At 37.2% G+C, this 22,846-nt stretch overlaps 1 protein-coding gene across 2 annotated transcripts in view; it reads left to right on the forward strand.

Annotated features, from left to right (window-relative positions):
- bmm (brummer) overlaps positions 1-22,846 on the forward strand; it is a 111,206-nt gene that overhangs the window by 85,419 nt on the left and 2,941 nt on the right. Inside the window, exon 8 of one of the 2 annotated variants that reach the window (XR_001847049.1) lies at positions 4,620-4,759. The exons of the other annotated variant lie outside the window; for it this stretch is intronic. The gene's annotated coding sequence lies outside the window, so the exon portion shown is untranslated. The remainder of the gene's footprint in view (positions 1-4,619; positions 4,760-22,846) is intronic. 2 annotated transcript variants of the gene reach the window in all.

Below are 22,846 nucleotides of genomic sequence, written 5' to 3' on the forward strand. Positions count from 1 at the left end.
CAATCCGCATCAAAGCGAGATTCTTCAACATCTCGCTCATCTGCGCCCATGCCCCGACGGAAGAGAAGGATGAGGCATCCAAGGATCTTTGCTATGAGCGCTTGGAGCGCACGTACGAGCGCTGCCCCCGTCATGATATCAAAATCGTGCTTGGCGACTTCAATGCCAGGGTGGGCAAAGAAGGGATCTTTGGAACCACCGTCGGAAAATTCAGCCTCCACGACGAAACGTCCGACAACGGATTGAGGCTGATCGACTTCGCCGGGGCCCGAAACATGGTAGTATGCAGTACTAGGTTCAAGCATAAAAAGATCCATCAAGCTACCTGGCTGTCTCCGGATCGAAAAACGAGAAACCAAATCGATCATGTTGTGATAGACGGAAGGCACGCTTCCAGTGTTTTAGACGTACGCACACTCCGAGGCCCAAACATCGACTCGGACCACTATCTTGTTGCAGCCAAGATACGCACCCGCCTCTGTGCAGCAAAAAATGTGCGCCCAAATATGCAAGGAAAGCTTAACGTCGAAAAGCTGCAATCACAACAGACAGCCAGCGCTTTCGCTACTCGACTCTCACACCTGCTCTCAGAGAGCACTCTTCAACAAACCGACATATGCGAGCAGTGGAACCACATTTCCCGCTCATTAAGTACCGCCGCCGAAGAAGTAGTCGGATTTCAGCGAGCCCGAAAGAACAACTGGTACGATGAGGAATGTCAGGAAGCTGCAGAGAAAAAAGATGCCGCCTACAGGGCCACGCTGCGATCGGGCGCAACGCGCGCTATGTGGGACCGCTATAGGGATCTGAAGAGGGAAGCGAGACGTATTTGCCGCAACAAGAAGAGAGAGGCAGAAATACGTGAGTGCGAAGAGCTTGAAATGCTGGCCGACAGGAGGAATGCCCGAAAATTTTACCAGAGAGTTAGGCGACTTACGGAAGGTTTAAAGACCGGGGCGCACTCCTGTAAGAACAATAATGGCGACCTAGTAACTGATGTCCAGAGCGTACTTAAATTATGGAGGGAACACTTTTCCGCCCTACTAAATGGTAGCAGCACGGAAAGTTGTGGAGAAGAAGAACCCGAGCCCGCAGTCGATGATGACGGAGTCGACGTTCCACCGCCTGACTATGACGAGGTACGTATAGCAATAACGCGGCTGAAAAACAACAAAGCCGCTGGAGCTGACAGCCTGCCAGCTGAGCTATTCAAGTACGGCGGCGAGGAGTTGATAAGGTGCATGCATCAACTCTTGTGCAGAATATGGTCAGATGAACGCATGCCCGACGACTGGAATTTAAGTGTGCTCTGCCCAATCCACAAGAAAGGTGACCCCGCCATTCGCGCCAACTACCGCGGGATCAGCCTTCTAAGCATAGGTTACAAGGTCTTATCGAGCGTATTGTGTGAAAGACTGAAGCCCACCGTCAATGAACTGATTGGGCCTTATCAGTGTGGCTTTAGACCTGGCAAATCCACCATAGACCAGGTATTCACAATACGCCAAATCTTGGAAAAGACCCGCGAGAAAAGGATCGACACTCACCACCTATTTGTCGACTTTAAAGCCGCTTTTGACAGCACTAAAAGGAGTTGCCTATACGCCGCTATGTCTGAATTTGGCATCCCCTCAAAACTCATACGGCTGTGTAAAATGACGTTGAGCAATACCACCAGCTCCGTCAGAATTGGAAAAGACCTCTCCGAGCCGTTCGCCACAAAACGGGGTTTCAGACAGGGCGACTCCCTTTCATGTGACTTCTTTAATCTGATGTTGGAGAAGATAATAAGAGCTGCAGAACTGAACCGCTCAGGAACAATTTACTACAAGAGCGTGCAATTGCTGGCTTATGCCGATGACATCGACATCATCGGTAACAAAAACCGCGAAGTCTGTTCTGCCTTTTCCAAGTTGGATAGGGAAGCAAAGCGCATGGGTCTGGTGGTAAACGAGGACAAGACGAAGTATCTCCTGTCATCAAACAAACAGTCAGCACATTCGCGCCTTGGCACCCACGTCACTGTTGACAGTTACAATTTCGAGAAAGTAGAGAATTTCGTTTACTTGGGAACCAGCATTAACACCGATAATAATGTCAGCATTGAAATCCAACGTAGAATCACTCTTGCCAACAAGTGCTACTTTGGACTGAGTAGGCAATTCAGGAGTAAAGTCCTCTCTCGACGTACGAAAACCACGCTCTATAAGTCACTCATCATGCCCGTGCTGGTATATGGCGCAGAAGCATGGACAATGACAACATCCGATGAGGCGGCTCTTGGAGTGTTTGAGAGAAAGATTTTGCGGAAGATTTACGGGCCTTTACGCGTTGGCGACGGCGAGTACCGCAGACGATGGAACGATGAGCTGTATGAGCTTTACAACGATATGGACATAGTGCAGCGAATTAAAATACAGCGGCTCCGCTGGCTTGGTCATGTCGTTCGAATGGACACCGACGCTCCAGCTCTGAAAGTATTCAACTCGGAACCCGCTGGTGGTAGCAGAGGAAGAGGGAGGCCCCCACTGCGATGGAAAGATCAGGTGGAGAAGGACTTGGCTTCACTTGGCGTTTCCAATTGGCGTCAGTTGGCACAGAGGAGAAACGACTGGCGTGCTTTGCTGAACTCGGCCAAAATCGCTTAGGCGGTTACAGCGCCAAAAAAGAAGAAGAAGAGAACAAATGACTAAGTGACCATCAAGTCAATGTGCAGGAATGGTATTTTCAGAGATATCATTCGAGAGTTCTAGCTTTAATTTAAGCCTGGAAGGTTCTATCACCTTTTGTTACTTTGCTAGAGCTTCTAAAATATTAAAAAAAAGCGATTTTTTGACGTTTTTTCCCAAAATCTAGAGTTGATGGAAACTTTATGCCGACTTTACATAAAACCCTCCAAAAGAGAAATCTTACGGCCGGCCTTGCGTGCAGGGAAGTCAACTCGCGGGAAATCCCTCGATTTGCAGGGAATTTCAGTTTAGGTTGCATCGGGGAATGCACAGTTTTTTGTGGGAAATTGGGTATGTTACGTTTTAACTTAAAGTGACCAAATTAGACGAATATTATTTCTCGCTATTTTGAGCGATATTTTTTCAATTTAAATCGTAATATCCCCACAACAAGAGCTTTCCCAGGTATAGCCTTTATACGAAATGAAAGCTAAGGTTTTGGGTTAGACTTGAGGAAACTTAGAATAAAATCGACTGACCAGTTTTTGAGAAAATTTTCGAAGCCTATATTTTCAGCAGCCCGATTTTTAGATTTTATCCGATATCGTTGTGACATATTTATATTTCATAAACGCAAAAGACAGTGTTAGATAGCTTCTTCTAATGCCCTTCCACTGATAAGGAATAAGTAGTGCGGCCTCAGTGATAGTTAAAAAAACTGCCTTTTTTCGAATTTCAGGCACCAGCCACGCCCACAAAGGCATACGAATCGAAGCATCCTGGAACAAAACCTTCCTAGTTTTTTTGGTGCTTTAATTCCTGAAAGTTTGAAAATAAATGAAGGTACGTACAGACGCACATCGCAAAGCATCTTGTAGTGGAGACACGAACCAAAATCAATTTAGCTCCATATCTTCCCAACTAATAGCCGGAACTCAATATATAAGGTATCGTTGGAAAGGTATTGACCTATATAATAACACTAAATATGTTGGGTGTACCCTCATACCCCGTTAAACCGGCAAAAGAAAAAAAAAACGTTTTTTTGTTTCGCAACACTTTAGCCTAATTTTTAAGAATTCGGATAATCGTTGAATACATTTTCTGGACACACTCTGCAAAACCTTTCTTCGATACCTCAAACATGTCGATTGGACGTCTGGATAAAAACGTCCAAATCTCGTGTATATATAAGCGAGTCATTTCAGCATGCTACTCTGGCTGCTTTCGTCACTCGCGCGCACTGCCGTGCGTATGATATGTATGTTAGAACGCCTCTAATAGCCCAGTTATGCATACTTGCACTGCTATACCATTTTTACCTAAAAATCAAAACCCAACAGAATTCTACATGTTAAGAGCTATGCGTTAGGTATATTCTTATGTGACAACTCTCATGCAAAGCTAAGTATGCATAATTGGGCTATAAACCATACCATGCTAAGTCAACTTAGGCCCAATTACTCCATGTCGGGTTAACACTAATCTCCGGTTCAACATAGTTGTCGACGTTATGACCCCCTGTTGTTGTAGAGTCGAAGACGTCGATAACGATGTTTAACCGCAGAATAGTGTTAACCAGACATTGAGTAACCGGCTCTTGGACTTAGTCAGACTTAGCACTAATCGGAGGTAGAAGCTCCGGTTAAATACAACGACTGCTTTATCGATCACATGTTACATGCATGATGTCGAAAACGTCGATAATGATGTTTAACCGGCAAGTAGTGATAACCGGCCTTTAGCATACTGGTATGGTTCGGAGGCGTCGATGTGTTGCTTAGCTTTCACAGACTTCGGTAGACTTTTCCATTGAACTTCAGATATGGGGAGATTTATTGCTCAACTAAGAACTGCACTATTTTTAATACATTTTCATTAGAATTAAATCATATTACTTTAGTTTTATTCACAAATCGCTTCATTTTTCTTGAACTTTTTCTTTTACAGTACAAGTTATACCCAGCAAGCCTGAAAATCGAGAAGATATTTTTTAAAACAAACGCTAATTATTTTTAATTTTTTAAACACATCCGAAAACTTTGTAGACCAAAAATTGTTGAATGTTTTAGATATTACATGATGAACAGGTAATTTCTCTTCTTTGAGGATTTTTAAGTTGCTTTGTAGAAACGTTTATAAATACAACATTTTTTGTCTATATTTTATTTGTAGTAGTTGCTTATTTTCAATATATTCATATTAAGTTTTCCAACTTTTATTCGTTAAATCAACAATTAATCGATTTTTATTTTATAACTTGATAATGATAATTGTATTATGTAGTGAGTTCTAACTAATTATTTTTAACAGAAATTATTATTTTTTATTTCAAAAATGTTATTGACCTTTATGCCCCTTTTGAAAAAAATGGAAAACGCCACAAACAGCCGTATTCTAGCAAAGTCACAAACTTTAGTTCATCACTGCTGTGATTTCTATTGCGCCTGAAAGCTTTCCGCTGCAAAAAATATGCCGCTACAATACAAATGTTTAGATTTTTGTGTATTTTTCTAGTACTTAAAATCGAATTTTTTGTGAATCATTTCTCGGCGCACTAGAAATCACAACAGTGATGAGCTAAGTTTTGTGACTCTCTTAGAATAGAGGGAAAACTCTAATCGGGAGAGGTTATAGCTGCATCACATCTCAGGGTTGCTTAATTTAAAAACCTTTTCGGTTTTAAATCCACTTTTAATTAAGATATCTATTTGATTTTTGCTTTGATTCATCGACCAATTAATAAAAAAAATCTATTTGTGATTTGATTCGTTGGACAAAAAAAAAAACAATTTATTTGTGATTTAATTCCTCCAACTATTAAAGAATAATATTTATTTGCCAAGAGTCAAATCATGGGGTGGGGTTTAGTAGCGCCCCCAACTATTTCGGGCTATTCCGTCCAAAGGGGTGGCCCGATCCAAAAAAAATTCCACACACTTGTAATCAAGGATCTACACATTATTTTTTTGTAAAATTCGGAAATTAGCGTACATTTATCACTCCTATTCTCCTTTAGGCAGCCACTTCACCAATATATTTTTGTATTCTCCTTCACTTTACACTACCCGATTAGTTATAACTTTCTTTACGACTTTAATATTAACCAATTAATCACAATACATTAAATAAAAACACCTTCAAAAGTGTCTGACTTTGGTTGCATATGCAAATTAAATGGCGGAGTTCAGCTGTCCAATTCCAAAATATGCAAAGGAATGAGAGACAAAAGAAGATAGGATATAACCCAGTAAGCATTAAAAACATACAAAGGTGTTCTCTGCCAAAGGTGTTCAGCTCCTTTTCTTCGCGAAACAGAAAGGAGAATTCTACTGCCTGAGGGTTATAATTCCTAAGTGCGGCCGAAGGCCGCCTACGCAGAAAGGTGTTCTCTGCAAAAGGTGTTCAGCCCCCCTTCTTTGGCAACACAGAAAGGAGAATTCTACTGCCTGAGGGTTATAATCAATAAGTGCGGCCGAAGGCCGCCTACACAGAAAGGTGTTCTCTGCAAAAGGTGTTCAGCCCCCCTTCTTTGGCAACACAGAAAGATAATTCTACTTTGTGAGGTTTACAATCCCTAAGTGCGGCCGAACGCCGCCTACGCAGATTAGAATTCTACGCAAAAATAATAATAATAATAATAATAGATCGGGGCTTACACATATGTTAGTGTTTAGCGGAACTTCTCCTCCTATTTGTGGCGTGCGCCTTGATGTTGTCACACAAAGCGGAGGGACCTACAGTTTTACGCCGACTCCGAACGGCGATTGTATTTTTATGAGAAGCTGTTTTTCATGGCAGAAATACACTCGGAGGTTTGCCATTGCCTGCCGAGGGACGACCGCTATTAAGAAAAAACCTTTTTCTATATTTTTTGCGATGTTGCTTTGACCAGGGCTTGAACCCAGGTGTTGATGAGTGAAAGCGCGCACTGCTTACCACTACACCACAGCGGCCGCCTACACCACAGCGGCAAAATACATTTGTTAAAAACAACATTTTTTTTATAAAAACTTGTTTTTTTTTTCTATTTTTAATTAGCTTTTTCTTATTTAACTTATTCTTTATTCAAAATCGCCCGATATCTAATTTGGCATAATTTCTTGTATTAAAAAATCCCACGGTTTCTGTTAGTTGGGTCATATTCCACTTCAAACTGTTTTGTTATAAAAGGGAAATAGCAGGGCGAACGGTGAACGCAAAGCGAATTTATAAAAGGTGTTAGCTGCAGCCCGAAAAGAAACAAACTCCATTAACAAATTATACGTACGAGGACAATCATAACAAAAATAATTTACAACAAACACATAATTTTGACAATCAGCGCCTTGAAATCAGCTGCTCTGGTAACACCACCTTGTATGAATTCGCCTTAGGTGAAAGCCGGCATACAGAGATCCGAAACGGTAATCTGGATGGAGGGACATTTGTGATTTTGGTGAAGTGTCCAACTAAAAAATTTTTTTCTTTCGATTCTGTAGCACATTAGCTGACACGAAAGAATTCACTTTTCTTTTGTTTTAAAAAAAAAAACATTATATGGACTGCTGCTGACTTTAAAATTCGTATAAGTTATTGAAAAGCTTCGAAGCCAAAATAACGTAAGCGAAATTTTTTCAAAATTTTCTTTTTGATGCAGAAATGTTCCTAGCGCATCTACATGCATTTCTGTATCAAAAAGAAAATTAAAAAAAAAAATGTCGCTTACGTTATTTTGGCGGTTAGGGTTCGATATTTTGCAATGGAAGCATCAAGTTCAAATAAAGGCGTCATATTTCTCTAAGAGATGTCGATTGTTTCAATATTTTCGAATTAATATTAATTTTACTTTTAACTTTTTAATTAAAGAAATTTTGATTAGAAAATCATCTTTGTAAAATGCTTCTATTTTTTGCCTATAAGTGCCGATGAAAGTAATTGAGTTTTTAGACTGCTGCGTTATCATACTTTATTGTTTTATAAACTTTAAGTCCCCCTACGTCCGCCCCCATATGACGATTCGAGTTTTTTGTTGACATTTTCTATTTCGTGGAAGGCATTATTTCATTTACATTTATATCTATTTCATTAATAAAAATTTTTGAATTGATACTCGTAATTTTAACTGTGAATTTTTGAAATGAAAAAAGCCGCACTAGCTAACCAAAAACTTGTAAATATTGAATTTCATAAAAATATAAAAATATCTTCAAAAATATATTGGATCCACCATTTTTAATTTTTAACATTTTATATAAATTTTGAAATAGGTGACTTAAAATATACCTAAATATACTAAAAAATAAACGTAGACATTTTTTCAATACGATTGGAATACTTTATTCTATGTTTCAAGTCTTAGACACAGTCCAAACGAACCGGCGAAATGACTTTACTTTGTTCAATATGCCTTGGTTTTACCTTGAGGCTCGGTTTTGCAAGACTTAGGGCTGGTTTCTCCATCTCAACTTAACTTAGTTAAGCCAATTTTCTTGACTTAGTCATGAATAAGCTGTGTAAAACGTAGGCTAACTGTTGACTTAAGTCCAAAAAGGGGCTAAACTAAGTTAAGTTGAGTTGGAGAAACCAGCCCTTAGACTTGAAGATGTTATATCTCAGCCAGCAAAAAATCAGAAAATGGATCTTAAAAAGGGGGAAAAGTGGATGGATTACGGATTTTTGCCCTTTTACCGACTCCATTTTCGGATACTTTCACGGTCCGTTTTCCCAGTTAAGTGTGCGGCAGAAACGTATGTACTAGGGGTGATCATTTTTTAAATTTGTACGATCCCGGGATTTTTGGGATCTCGTGATCACAATCCTAGGATTTAGATATTAATTATTTTTCATCAACTTAACACGAAAAAATTGCTTAAATATTGTAAGGTTAGGTTAATCTGGGCGAGGTTGAGCCGCATATAGACCGGTAGGTCTTTAGCGTTGCCAGTTGGAGCTCGTTTTTACGCGTTAAAGTAAACACCACAAAGGATGTCAACGCTTTTTTGCGAATTTTAGTAAAAATTTAAGCTCTACTTTTGAGATGTCCTCTAACTTCTCGAATTGGTAGGCTCCCAACCATTTTAGTCGTATTTTTGAGAGTTCAGGACATCGGCAGAGAAGATGTTTCAAGGTTTCCCTGGGTATCTGCTCATGACATTTCCTGCAGCTGTCCACGCTAATGATACGCATCTTTTGTACATAAGCATCCACCAGGATATGTCCCGAAAGCAATCCGGTAATAACTGCAATCTGTCTTTGGTAGCCATAACAAGAAGCGAGCATAGTTGCTTTTTCTATTTAGTTGTGTTTTCTCACATAATTTTTTGCATTTTTGCAGGTGGTTAGCTCTTTCCATCTAGACCTGAAATGCGTAATCATATCGCACACCTAGATCTAAAATGCGATCAATTCAAAAAATATTTTGGACGATTGTTTTGCAATTCATAGGACTCACATCCAATTAATGGAAATATTTTTTTCTTCATGATTATATACATTAACTAAAAAACGACTCTTATACCCGTTTTGGTATTAACTGCGTTGAATCCACGTACGATCCACAAGCAGTTAAATTTCCCCTCCCTGAATTTTAAGTTAGCTCACTTTAGGTCTAGGTGTGCGATATTATCGTCTCCTCCGTTGTACAAGTGTTGAAGTGGTCTACGAATGTAGTTTGTCTGTTCGAGATTCAGACTAGTGGTGTTCTTGGCAGTCTCATCTGCTATTTCATGACCCTCTATTCCCTTGTGGCCAGGCAGTCAATAGATGTGCAGCCTTCTGTCGGCGGCTTGCTGCGAAGGACGTTGATGAATAAAATACTATATAAGGTCAATTGCCTTAATTGCCGCCTGACTATCTACGTATAGGTTTGCTTCTAAAGGCGGGTTCACCGTTCGTGTTCGGACAACTTTTTATTTGCTCTCAAAACATTTTTGCTGGAGAGGGTGCTGAAGTACGGTTCACCGTTCAGTTCGGCATATTTTATTTTGTTCTGAAGCAAACAGCTGATGGTATTGTTGCCTACATACGATTTTGAAGGCAAATAACACATGCAATTCGCTGCAAACGCATGTAAAGGAGAACGCGGCAACCCGAATCATCCAAGTCGTTCGGACAGAAAATCAAAATAAATGTTAGGTTCTTTCCCGTACGCAACGCGGGATCCCGCGGGTGCTCAAAATAGCCCAGAAATCATTGCCGTACAGGGTTTCCACTTTGGTAAATTGTTACCAAAATTGGTAGAAAATATTTGGGTTGGTAAAAAGGTAAATTTCTTCGCATTTTGGTCGATTTTTGATGAACTTTCCGTTCCCGATTTATTTTTCGTAGTTATCTTTAAATATATTATAAATTTCTTTGCATACTTTTTATATAATTACATACGTATAAATGTGTATCGATATAAGGCGAACATATCGCGCTCCATTCAAATTTACTGGAATCCAGAGGAGCTTATGATTGTCTAAATATTTTAAGTGATTATTTAAATATAAAGAAAAAATTGGCAGGCATGTAATTACGCACTATGATTGTTCGCGAAAAAAAAATCAACGCCATTTTTTATTAATGGGAAAAAAAAAATAAAATAAACGGGAATTTTAAGCAGCACATTGTTGGCTATATTCAAATAGTATTTGCTTTAAAACTCCATACCTTAAATTGTTCTAAAAATTCAGAGTAAAAAATTCGAAATTTAGACGAAAATTTTGGAACTTTTCTATATGTTGTATATAGTTTGAATCCTCGATTTTTTTGGATTTAGTTAAAGCAATAAAAAAATTTTTACTCGAAAAATATTGCGAATATTAAAAAAAAAAAACACTTTTTTGAGTCACAGTATTTCTCTATAATAACTCGAGTTGAAGTTTTTCAAATAATGAAGTTTCATTGTTGCCTTTAGTTTCATCACTCCCGCTTTTGGTTGAAGGAAACTGAGAATATGCCAATAATATGACGCAAATACCGTATAACTATTTAAATAAAAAGTTCTTAAAAACAATTTAATTCTTATTGCAATAACTAAAAAAAATTAAAAAACTATAGTTTTAATTAAAATAAATAAAAAAAATAACAAAACTATGGTTTTTGTNGTTTTTATTAAAATAATTATAAAAAAGTTATTGGTAGATATTTCCCAGATTTGGTAGATTTTTTTCAAGTGGATGGTAAATAATTTTTTTCGTCAGTGGCAACCCTGTTCCCGTACTCAACAAAATCGGTAATAGAGAGCGAAAATTGGAACGTATTGGATCGTAATGTCTTCTTCTTCCTGCCCAAAACAGCCCGGACTTTTTCTCCGGGTAAAAATGGATAAAGCGTCAAAGTGCATATCAGCTGTTTTATGTTTATATGTTGGCTGTTTCTAGTGATGTGCTGAGTCAATACTTTTAAGTATTGATCGATATCCGGTACCGATTTAAAAAGTATCCAATACTCTCGATACTTGGTACCGAAACATTTAGGTTTCGAATAAAAGCGCAATTAGCCCAAAAATATGGAAAAAACGGTTCAGGGGAGACTCGCCTATAAAAACCCGAATGTAGGAGCCAATAGAGCTGTTCATACGGATTAAAATGAAAGATGTATATATGCCGGTTCGAGGCCATAATGCAGAGATACTCTTACTTGTTTGAAGCATTTTTGTTCCAGCTGAATTGGACGATATCATTTTGTAGGCCTGAGGCAGATTCTGTAACCAGTTAGCGACAATTTTCGAATCGGCTACGGTTTTGTTGACGTGCTAACTGGTTACAGAATCTCCCCCCTGAAAGGCTTCTTCATCCGTAAAAGCATTTTTCTTGAACCTTGGATCAACTAAGATTAAAACTGATCAAATAATATTTCTCTGTTGCGATAAGTTCAAGTGTTTTAGTCGATATCATATAAATTAGCAATTCGATTTTTGTCTAAACTTTAAATGCATATAATGGCGAAGCTGTTTCACAAATTCTGGGCACGAAATGTGGTTTTTTGCGTTCCCGTACTTCTGGATTATGTTCCATTTTTGAGAGCAAACTTTTCGCTTATTCTCTAATTACCGGATCCGGTCCGGATTGTTAGGGAAAGAACCTTTTATTGGAACAAAGAGTGTCCAGCACATTTCTGTCGCGCTCTCAGTGAGACAAAGTGGGAAAAGAACGCGTAAAATTACTAACAAAAAGTGTCCGGACACGAACGGTGAATCCGCTTTAAACTGATTGTCGTTTCGGTGTAGGCTAGCTCTGCTGCTATTCTCACCAGTGTTGCCGTTTCAACCCTTTGGTTTCTAGATTTAGCTACCACATACTTTTTTTGGCCACATAAATTTAAAATTGCTACTAGCCCTTGTTTAGCCCTTTGGAAAATTTAATCATCCACGACATGAAGAAGTTGTATATGCTTAATTTGATCTCTTTTTTTATCATTCATGTAAGAGATGCATTTTTTGTATTGCATGTTCCTTACGTTTTTATACAAACTGTAAAAGTGTTAAGACGTTAACTTATCTATTAACGATTTAACTATACTTTAAAATACACTTCGGTCTCAAACCATTTTTTTGCTGTAGCGATTTTGCCTCTTTGAGTGTATCATCTGGCAAATTCTTTGGATAGGGCCCTCCCAGTTAAAATCGTCACGTTGTAATTTAATTTTAATAAACCAGTTACGCAGCAGAGGTGTTAAAGAATGCAGTCGTTTTTAACTAAATTATTCATTTATTCATAGGCGCGGAATCCTTTATCAGCTACAACTTCGGAACCATAAGTACCACGAACTTGAAATTTGCAGACATATCAATAGTGGGTGTTTATAGAAGGGTATATATAAACGAGTTTGCGAAAGGGGCGTGGCATATCCCATAGGCGTGGAATTTTTTATTAGATATAACTTCGGAACCATAAGCCCACCTAACTTGAAATTTGGTATGCAGACATATCAATGGTAGGTATTTATAGGAGGGAATATATAAACGAGTTTGTGAAGGGGGCGTGGCATATCCCATATTCGTTGAAATTTTTATCAGCTATAACTTCGAAACCATATTTCGCATCAACTTGAATTTGGTACGCAGTTATGTATATTAGGGCTCGTAAAATTATCCGACTATTCGACTAATCGGTTAACCGATTATTCGATTCGTAACCGTTCGCATGCTTATTAGTCGGTTAATGGTATTCGAATAGTCGCCCGCCTTCGATTATTCGAATAGTTGCTTTGCTTCGACTACTCGAGCATTGTAGCAAATCGAATTTCAGTAACCGAACTTTCATTGAAATTTCTTTGACAAATGAAAAAAAAATTTTTTAAAATATATACATGCACACATATGTATGTATATTCAGATACAAAAATGAGCGGACGCAAAAGGAGCTGGGTTTGGGATTTTTTCGAAAAATCAGAGGACGAAAAGGAAGTAACATGTTCCATATGTGGTGCAGTTTTGTGCTACAACTCCTCCACATCCTCACTGAACAACCATTTAACAAAAATCCATAACAAAAATCGCGAAAACGAGAGGTAGGTATTGCTTTAGCCATCGTCTCTAAAATATTTCGCAATAACATTTCAATAATTAGCGCACATTCAGCCGAAGCTTTCCACAGTGAAATTTCAAGCGATAGGCCCAACAAATCCAAGAAGAAGAGGCTAGAAGGTGACACAGCCGTCGTTACACACGAACGTCAAGAAGAAATTTCACGAGCAGTTGCACGTTTGATTTCAACCAACATGCTACCTCTTTCAATTGTGTCTTCCGATGGCTTCAGAGATTTTATGAAAGTGATAGAACCCGGCTACAAAGTTCCCTGCGTTAGAAGCATTCATTCTCGCTTGAAGCTATTATATAAATCCGTCAAAGACAATATATGCAATGAATTGGCGGAGGCATCAAGTGTTTCAATTTCTGTGGATGAATGGTCTTCTCGAACGCTGGATTCTTATATATCAGTAGAAGCTCAGTATTTTAACTCAAAATACGACTTGTGCACTGCTACGCTTTGTAACAAGCAGTTGGAAGGTATTAATGTAAACCCATAGAAAATCTACTTTTACTTAAATATTTTTTGTTCTTCCAGGAAGACCAAATGCAGATAATATTGCTTCCACTGTCGAATCAGTTTTAAATGATTGGAATATTTCAAATAAGGTTCAATCAATAACTCACGATAGTGCAGCAGTTATGAATGCTGCGGCACAGAAACTATTAAATATACCTGATAGTGTTAAGTGCAACGCTCATCTTCTGCAGTTGGTTGTTAAGGATGCAATTGGAGCCGTTCCACAGTTTACTGAAATATGCAAGAAAGCCAAAAATGTGTCTTCGTATTTTCATCGCTCAAGCGTAGCCAAAAATGCTCTTTCAATTCGCCAAGTACAGTTGGGAATTAAAGAAAATCGGCTAGTTCAATCTTGCGAGATTCGTTGGAACTCGAAATTATACATGTGCGAAAGTATAATTTTAAACCGCAGTGCAATCTGCTTAGTTTTAGGAGATAGAGCAGTCACCAAATCATGCGATGCACTTAAACTTGAATTTACTGAAAGAGAATGGAACGAATTGGCGACTCTGGTGAGGGTTATAAATCCATTTTATAAAGCTACAACAGTGTTATGTAGCGCAAAAACTGTAACGATGTCTTTGGTCCGTCCTATAATAAATCGGTTTACTCAAAATCATATGTCAGCATCTTCTACTGATGGAATAAATGAAAAAATATTTAAAGAATGTGCCAGAAGATCTTTTTTTAAAAGATTTAACATTGGAAACAGTTGCGATGACATTCCTGCTTCTCTTGTAGCAACATTTTTGGATCCACGATATAAAAATTTGTATGGCGAAGATGTTAAAACAAAAACCAAAATTCATGACTTTGTAAGAAGCTATTTAGAAAAAGAGAAATCAACAAATGTGGCAGAGCCCAAAGTAGAATCCACGGATTTGGACTTTTTGTTTGACGATGACACGTTGCCCAATGACGTGACGTCTCAGCTAGATTTATATATTGCAGAACCACAACTTGGTCATAATATTGATCCAATAACATGGTGGAAAACTCATAGCGAAATTTATCCTAATATTTTCAAGTTAGCCAAGCGTTATCTATGTATTCCAGCAACTTCAGCTGAGTCGGAGCGAACATTTTCTATTGGTGGAAACATTGTCTCTCAACGAAGAAGCTGCCTACTGCCACAAAATGTACACCTTCTGACATTTTTGTGCCAAAACAGACGTTTCTTAAAAGAAGTTAATATAGGATTTTAAGGTTTTTAATAACGATGTGTTTAAAAAACTATGGTATCCATATATACTATTTACATTTATGTTGTATTTCATCCTTTAATTTGGAAATAAATGATTCTTAAATATGGAAATAACATATTTTGGCAATTCACAATGTGTATTCAGAAGCGTATTGCCTTATGGGGGTCTATATGGCACAAAATAACGGTGTATGCAAAAAAAAAACTATCCAAAAAATGTGTCTTATAATATAGCCCTAAACATTGATACCAAAGATTTGGTAATAATTAATATGGGATAGAATTTAATTTTATTTCCTCCAGTATTTTGCTGCACATTTCTTGCAAAAAAACTTTGCCTTAATTTGGCACATGCAATCTTATATATGTACTACGAATGTAACAAGACTTTTCATATACATATGTATATGTATCTGTAAATGCAAAAAAAACTCGAACTTAAAATATTCGATTAACCGAAAATGAACGGTTAACCGAATAATCTAAAGTGAACGGTTATCCGAATAGTCGACAGCTTTCGACTACTCGAATATTGCTAACCGATTAACGACTTCAGTCAGATTCGAATAATTCGGTTAATCGATTAACCGAATAGCCCGAGCTCTAATGTATATACATATTTGGTAGGTGCTTATAATAAGGTCTATATAAATGAGTTTGTAAAAGGGGGCGCACAGTGCTGTGTCTCCATATAAAAAGTGGGCAAAAATAGAATAATGGACGGATTTGAGTAAAAATTCGTTTCTTGGTGGATTAGAGTACGGAGATTTCAAAAATCAATTTTTTTTTTACCTAGCTCTTACATTTTTCATGGAAACTGAGATTGAAACTGCAAAATTTGATATTCAGAAGTAGTTCCAATACTGAGTAGTTATTTTATTATTTATACAGGGCGTTTTCCTAATAATATTAAAGACTTCAAGGCTTCATTCTATGGCTTAATTCATGGCAAATAAGATTCCCTATATCTCTCTTACGCAAACCCTCTAGGAATGGCAGCTACTTTCATTTTGGTCCTTTTTGACTACAAAATGTTTTTTTAAATTGATTATATCTTTTGGTGTGGATGTCACACGCTTAAAAAATTTGATTCATTCAAGACGACATTAAATACTCAAAAGACAAATATAATTTTGTTTTCCTTTTTATTAGTTACTTCGCACGAACAAGAGTTGTTGCAAAATACTGAATCAAAAATTATTTGTTTTATCTGACGCCGTTAATTGAAAAATTAAAGTCATCATGCAGTCAAATTCCAAACTACTCAGCAAACACACTAGTTCATTGACTATATATTTTGTGGTGTATTCATACATGAATTGTGGTGTATTCATACATGAATTTTGTGGTATATTCATACATGAATTCATTCATGAATTTCGGGTTGAAATCATACTAGTCAGAAAAAGTGTAATCTATACTAGAAATCATACTAATCAGAAAAATCCCATCCCATAGTATACCAACTGGAATGAATGTCAAATTCGTGGACTAGTATGACAAGTGGTAGGATCTTGACGTGCATACTGATTAGTATGTTCTGGCGCATAGACTGAGTAGTATGTCAACTGCTATGATTCTGATGTATATAATGACTAGTATGCCAACAGGTACGATCATGACGTATATACGAACTAGTATCTTAAATGGTATGATATTGATGTATATATTGACTAGTATGTCAACTGATATATTGCTGATGCAGAGGCTGACTAGTATGCCAACTGGTATAGTGCTGATGCAGAAGAGGACAATTGCCATCTCGTAGGATATCGCCGCGGCCAGTTGCTTATATGGAAAAATTACAGAACTCGAACTAGTTGAGGCCGTGTGGCTGACTAGTATTTGATTAGTATAAAACTAATTGAGTTGACTGAAGGGTACTTATTACTTTTAAGTTTCTTCAGCATCGACTAAATACTCTTCCAGCTCGTCCATTGTATAAACTGCATTTTTGTTTGGGATAGCACTCCTTTTAAAAACTGCTTCAGGATCTGATGATATTGTTAAGTATGACATCAAGTCCCTGTTTGTATGCTCCCGAGCAGTTTTACGTGTATGATCATATCGTACGATACGTATGTGTTTATGTAAAGCTTCCAGAGCTTCCTCTGAAAAATTGCCTGTGGGAATAAATTCGTAGTAGTAAAAAATGCCGAATAGCAACAAATAGATTTTCTTACCAATTGGTAGATCGAAATACTCAATAACCTCACACCCATGCATCAATATTTTATGCACGCTGCTAGGCAATAATGATTTCAGATCAACTTCGGCTGAATATTCAGTCGATTTAATCGTTGGCAGCAAAGTTTGTTTTTTTGTTTGCAATGCGTTTAAGCTCGGTATACAATCTTTATGCAACCGGTTTATTTTGGCACGTAAACTATTATATTTACGATCTGATAAGTTCAGATCTATGTATAGTGCGAGTGAATCAGATATGGGCAAACCTTCGGTACTACTTTCAAAACATTCAACTTTGCTTGCTTTTTTCATTTTTTTCAGAGCATACTCGAGCTCTTCGATGGAATAGTTTTTCAACAAATGCTCTACCCTTCGATTTTTTGTTCTCCGTGAAGCTTCGCAAAATTCTTCCTTAGAAGGTCTTCCCCGTTCAGCACATTTATCCTTATTTCCATTGGAATCCGGAAGGGAAAGGAATGTCCAATTTAGCCATTTAGAATATGTTTTTTCAAAAGCGCTTCTTTTGCGGCCACTATAATTCCACTTATTTTTCATCTCACTATTAAAAAGGTTTATTTTTTGATTCAAAAGTGCTTTGTCGCATTTAGCGTGTATTAATTTGTCTTCAAAAAATGCAGATAATGCGGACACTCTATCTGATGGACGAGTAGAAATCCAGATATCAGCTAAAATTGAGTTGTTTATAATTGAATTCATATTAATATTAGTTTTTTCACTATTTTACGCTTCACTACACAGCACAGAACACTACCGCGTGTGTCTACAGTAATAAACTTTACTATTTTTAAAGAATGTTTTGGCATTTAAGTAATGGAAAATACTGTGGTAACTGTAATCAGTGAAATTTTTTTTTTGCAAAAGTTTATTTTATAACCTTAAAAAAACGATTTTCTTCGAAAAGCGCAATGAGTCTGCAGACTTTTTTTTTATTTCAAAGAAAAATGCCCCTTCTTTCAAATAAAAGAATAAAAAAAAACATACTTTTACATATTTTTTTTTATCTCTTTGTAAACTTAGGAATTTTTTAAATTTTCTGCAACAAATTTTAGGGTGTAGCAAATAGGCCATTCCAGCCAGGAAACTCAATATTTTTTAAAAAGCTCTATAGAGTGGTTTCCTTACAGATTTTCTAATTAGAAAAATTGTGTGTGCTAAAGGCATTTTCATAAAAGAAAAAATATATAAAAAACACACAACTTTAAGAGGTTTTTGTGAGAACCTTATGAGATAAAAACAAAAACTAAGTCCAGATCCTTAATCTAGGATAAATTTCCTTTCCAACGATACCAAACACGTTGACATACGTGGCAACAATTTTTTTGATTTTTGCCCGCTCATACAGCACTGTGGGGCGTGGCGCATCACATAGGCGTGGAAATTTGTATCAGCTATGACTTCAAAACCATAAGTCACATGAAATTGAAATTTGGTATGCAGAAATATCTATGGTAGGTGCTTATAGTAGGATGTATATAAATGAGTTTATAAAAGGGGGCGTGGCAAATCCCGTAGTCACATGAACTTGAAATTTGGTATTCAGACATAGGTATCTATGGGAGGTGTTCAGAGTAAAGTATATATAAATGAATTTGTAAAATGGGGATATCTTTAGATTATTTTGAAATGGAAAGATTAAATCGTTTTTTAATCCCGCGATGCTGTTAACCGAAAAAGGTTCATTCATAGTGAATAAAACTCAGCAGCTATACTAAAACAGCTAATCGAATAGGCAGCTAAACGGAATGTACCGTAGTAAAATAATTTTAATTTAGATATTTAATCGTTACCTTAATCCACCTAACCTTTAAATAATGCTGAATTGAATATTTGTATTACTGTTTTATTTTTTGCATATATTTAAGGACCATGCGGTTCGATTGTTTTCTTTTTTTCGGTTAAGTATATAGCTAATTATGTGCTACACAAGGGTCGACAGAAGTAAAGGAAAACAAATGTTTTTCCTTGTTTGTATCTCATTGAAACGCATGTCTGTCACGTACGTGACGTATGGAAATACCCATATGTATGCATCAAAAAGTTAGAAATAACACTTTTCTACTGCTTCGTCTTTAAGAAAAAAAATTATTCGATATTTCTTCGTTCGTAACTTCTATATCTCTATGGATGTTAAGTAAAGCTAAACCATTTAATCTTTGTGCCCCAGTTTTACTTCGCAAATATGATTTATGTTTAAGAAGGAGCGTTCGCTGGAGTTCAAGGAGCTCGTAATTCTCGTTATCGCGACAAAAATTTGACACATCATTAAGTGGAACCTGCAAAAACGTGAATATGTAATCCGGTCGCAGGGAATGTAAACCTTGATTTGCGGGACGCAGAGGGTTGTGAAATTACCCGCACTTTGAAAACAATGGTGCTTAAAATTTTTTTAAACTTATAGAAGAGGCCATTTTTAGGCCTTAATCAAACTACGCCTAATCGTTAGTATTCATACATGGTTGTAAAATTCCAATAGGATTTTTCTTCATCTTACGATTATACACTGGGAACTGTCTGACTCGGTGACTTACTCTGACTGAGACTGAGAAATATTATTTTCTAATTTTTAGTCCATTTATAAAAGCGTGGTATATTAAAAAGTTTTTTTTTTTTAATTTCATTTATTTTCGCTACTTTACACTCGTCAGGTGCTTCGAGCGTGATGGTACAATCACTTGATGGAGGCAGCAAGCTGGTTTCGTATATTTCCCCTTTTATATGGTTCATTATGCTATAAGAAAAATCTGTGTGAAATTTGGAATTTTTCGGTCAATATCCTAGGCTCGCCCAAGTCCATCAAAGTTCAATATGCTCAAAACATAAACATTAATAAATAAATTAATTAATACATTTTTTTACTAAAATTGTGATAATCTTCGAAAGTATTAGTCCTACATAATTTCGTATATGGACCCTTTTTGCAGAGAATCGAAGTTGGCTAAGAAACAAATTTTTTTAGTACTTCAACTTTGGTGGACTTGGGCGAGCCTAGGATATTGACCAAAAATTTTCACATTTCACACAGATTTTAAAGCATAATGAACCTTATTTTTGCCAATCAAAATTCTAAAAAAGCGGATATTCGGCCCACGCTAATGTATATGTACTTAAAAAAAATTAGCTACCATTTTTAACCACAACGACTTTTTTAGCACTTTTTTAGCCCTTTTTTTAAGGGAATTTGGCTACCACTAAAAATGATTCGCGGCTGTATTTCACTGTAGTTTGTGCAAATTCGGCAGCCGGAGGGGCAGAATTTTTCGGTTCAAAATAGTTCGTTGTTTTTACAGAGTGCATTCGGAACGTAAAACTGTTTTTTTGGTGATTCACGGACATTGAAAATACACTTTCTCCCAATTAGGTAAATTACATAAGTTTATCCCAAAATATGGATCAGTAACACCGCGTTCACGTTGAAATTCTAAATGATACCGAACATGCAAAAATTTTAAAGAAATAATTTGAGTCCAATTATTTTTACCCTTTCAAAAGCTTCCAAAGCCTTAAAATTCAAACCAAAGATATGCCTGCACTATATATGTATATATCGTCGTTTAAAGTATAAAAACTATATTTTTTTTTTTTAACCCCCAAAACCCGTACCTGCGTTCGGCCCTGGGTATGTGTAAAACAAGAAAATTTTTACAATATGGAGAAAACTCCCCAAAAATTCGTACAAAAATCCGTACATCTTGACGGAAAGTTAAAAACCCGTACGGTGAATCCCTACCGTACGAAAAATATGTACATCTGGCAGGGCTGATTGCCACCAGTGCAAATTACAAATCCTGAAAATCGCGGGATTCTTGGCAGATAGTACCGGGATTTCCCGGACGCAAAAAAGGCCGATATCCCGGGACTAACATCCCTAGTAAGTACAGACAAGTCACAATTGAGAGAATTGTTCGGTTCCGGATACGAGACCGCACTGTCGGCATCGTGTATATGTAGTTACCCAAAAAAAACTTTACTCAGAATCTTGGAGAACTATAGATTTTTGTTTTCTAAGTTAAGTTTCTAAGTGCAAAGAGAGCCTTGGGAGAATCATGCTTTCATATTGTGTTTTTTTACTTATTTTTAATACAAATCCTTCAAATCCTTCATATTTCAAAATGGTTCTCTTTTTTATAAAGCAATCGCATTTCTGGCTAGTATATTTCAGGACGAATGGCTAAGGATTGAGCCAAGAGCTTGTATGAGGAAATACAATTTTTGGCAGCAAATGTCAGTTACGCGGTTTTGCAGAATGACGACTCGCGGTTTTGTACTTTAAACGACGATATATGTATATTGGGGTGCGATATATGTATTTTGTGGCGACTATATATTTTTTTTAACCCCCAAAACCCGTACCTGCGTTCGGCCCTGGGTATGTGTAAAACAAGAAAATTTTTACAATATGAAGAAAACTCCCCAAAAATTCGTACAAAAATCCGTACATCTTGACGGAAAGTTAAAAACCCGTACGGTGAATCCCTACCGTACGAAAAATATGTACATCTGGCAGGGCTGATTGCCACCAGTGCAAATTACAAATCCTGAAAATCGCGGGATTCTTGGCAGATAGTACCGGGATTTCCCGGACGCAAAAAAGGCCGATATCCCGGGACTAACATCCCTAGTAAGTACAGACAAGTCACAATTGAGAGAATTGTTCGGTTCCGGATACGAGACCACACTGTCGGCATCGTGTATATGTAGTTACCCAAAAAAAACTTTACTCAGAATCTTGGAGAACTATAGATTTTTGTTTTCTAAGTTAAGTTTCTAAGTGCAAAGAGAGCCTTGGGAGAATCATGCTTTCATATTGTGTTTTTTTACTTATTTTTAATACAAATCCTTCAAATCCTTCATATTTCAAAATGGTTCTCTTTTTTATAAAGCAATCGCATTTCTGGCTAGTATATTTCAGGACGAATGGCTAAGGATTGAGCCAAGAGCTTGTATGAGGAAATACAATTTTTGGCAGCAAATGTCAGTTACGCGGTTTTGCAGAATGACGACTCGCGGTTTTGTACTTTAAACGACGATATATGTATATTGGGGTGCGATATATGTATTTTGTGGCGACTATATATTTTTTTTAACCCCCAAAACCCGTACCTGCGTTCGGCCCTGGGTATGTGTAAAACAAGAAAATTTTTACAATATGAAGAAAACTTCCCAAAAATTCGTACAAAAATCCGTACATCTTGACGGAAAGTTAAAAACCCGTACGGTGAATCCGTACCGTACGAAAAATATGTACATCTGGCCGGGCTGATTGCCACCAGTGCAAATTACAAATCCTGAAAATCGCGGGATTCTTGGCAGATAATACCGGGATTTCCCGGACGCAAAAAAGGCCGAGATCCCGGGACTAACATCCCTAGTAAGTACAGACAAGTCACGATTGAGAGAAATAGAGGGTGCGCCCATCGCGGTACCGCTAATCCGCTCTTTGTGATTTTGACAGAATCAGATGTGTGCGTGACGTCATCTTGGTGCAATAGTTGATTGTGAGCATACGAAAAAACCAAATAACAATTTTAATATTTGTGCGTTAATATTTCTGCGTGGTTTTAAACAATTATTGAAACTTTACAAAGCAAAATGAAGTGTGCAGTGGAAAAGCGTAATAGTGAAAACAAAAGGAAAGGAAAGGAAGCAGTTCTGACGGCGAGGAGATGCATTAAACACCAAATCGAGCTACATATGTGTTATGTGTGTGAGCTATGAGCTTCTACATGGAACTGTGGTAGNAAATGGTTCTC

Source organism: Rhagoletis zephyria, unplaced genomic scaffold (assembly GCF_001687245.7).
Source record: "Rhagoletis zephyria isolate East Lansing unplaced genomic scaffold, Rhagoletis_zephyria_1.1 Rzeph_scaffold_00518, whole genome shotgun sequence".
NCBI classification, from domain to species: Eukaryota; Metazoa; Arthropoda; class Insecta; order Diptera; family Tephritidae; genus Rhagoletis; species Rhagoletis zephyria.